Genomic DNA, 1,879 nt, shown 5'->3' with positions numbered 1-1,879 from the left:
GCTTGGCAATTTATGAATTTAGACATTGTGGGGGTATACTAGGATACCAACTTAATTTTTTAGCAAAGAAAGCCCACAGATTTCTTCACTTCTTGTTGACATGAAATGAACCCCTAATTATAGAATGACTCGGCGATGTAAAACGGTCAATAATCGAGACACAGCCACCTAACGAGAGAGAGAAGACGGAAGCCGTTGCACACCGTTCCCAGGAAACGTGCGTGCTCTTTGCCTTAGTGGCTTAAAAAAACAAAACAAAATAAACACTGGTCTAAGCTTGTAGTAGTGTTTTTGTATTTGGATGGAGATGGTTGGATGGATATTCATGTTATTTCTACACCACGTATGATGTTAACATACATGTGGAAGGGAAGTGTTTTTCTGCACAGGCACCATGGACAGAGATTGCTCCAGGGACTCGCCCCCAGACGGGACTTCATGGCCCTGGGAAAAGATAGTCCGGCCACAGAAAGAGGTCCTTGCAGAAGATCTTGAGGAACCCTTCGCGTAGGAGAAGCGGAGGCGGAGAGGAGAGACCGGAGGAGTCTGGACAACATCTGGACCAACATGGCTGGTATGGAGTGCAGGGGTGGCTCTTGTTACCTCCACAGGTGAGGTTGGAAGGAATGAACCTGGAACCAGCCGGGCCTTTCTGGGTGGATGGCTCCCCGTGCGGGATGGACGGGGCACACATATGCAGGATTAGGGTTAACTGGAGGACTCTCAATCAGAGGTTCTCAATCTTTTTTTAAGCCAAGACAAATCAAGAGAAAAAGGGCGAAGATGAATTTCATTAACGTTAATTTACAAACATGGTGATGATAGGTACATAGGGGAGGTGGTCGCCATGGCAGCCATAACAGATAATAAGGATTTCACAAGGCCTTCCACATGTATGGTAACATCATCGTGGGTAGAAATAACTGAAATATCCATCCATACAGCCCAGTTTCATACGTAGTCAGTGTCATAAGTAGATTGTAGTAGGGTGACCGCTGCTCCTTCTCTCTTTCAGCTAAGAGGTTCACTTGGTCTTCTAAAAACACATTGGGGACCCTGGTCTACGGTACATGGGACGGTCGGTGATAGGAACGGCGGGACTTTCCAAGTGCTAACCGGACAAGTCCTCAGTTCATCACAGGGCTTAAAGTTAACTGGGATAAGCAGTAGTCCTAATATAATAATATTTCAAAAAAATATATATATTTAATACCACTTAAAGTATTTTAAATTTGTTCCCTGTCATTAGTAAGGGTCTCGATTGCGGGTGTAACATACTGCCATCATTAAGAGAGCGCAGTTTGTTTTTTTTCGGGGGGGGGTGGGGGTTGTTCATGATTCGGCATACTGACTGGTGTTGCGGGGGTTTGGTGTGCTTAACCAATATCTCTTTGTGTCCCGAGTCCCTGAACGAATCACGCTGATACGCACCACTCACACACCTGCTGTCCCCTGCAGCTCTGACACCTGGTCCTTTTGATCTCCACCTTCTGATCAACCTTGGATTCCAACTAGGATCTCAACTAAGCAATAACTGAGGTCCGTTCCCTGCCGGATAGTTATGGTAACAGGACATTTAGCTCTCGTCTCCGCCTCCTTGTTGTTGTTTTTTAAAAGACCGTTGCGTTTTCTTGTGTTTGACTGTGCTAACATGCCGCTTGTATCGGTCAAAGTCCTTCAGGATGGAAATCATTCCTGCTAAGCTGTCAACTTGATATTAGCCTTAGGGCATATGCTGTAGTAGTTTTATCCTGCATAAGCGTCCTGCTGTGCAGGCGTACTCTGAATAGTACTGCCCCCCGGTGTCCTGATACGTCGCTACGTCTGCTGTGTCCTGCTAAGTCCTGCTGTGTCATATACGTCCTGCTAGTCCTGATGT

This window comes from Etheostoma spectabile, chromosome 8 (assembly GCF_008692095.1).
Source record: "Etheostoma spectabile isolate EspeVRDwgs_2016 chromosome 8, UIUC_Espe_1.0, whole genome shotgun sequence".
NCBI classification, from domain to species: Eukaryota; Metazoa; Chordata; class Actinopteri; order Perciformes; family Percidae; genus Etheostoma; species Etheostoma spectabile.
The sequence above is the reverse complement of the archived record's forward strand: the minus strand, read 5'-3'. Positions refer to the sequence as shown.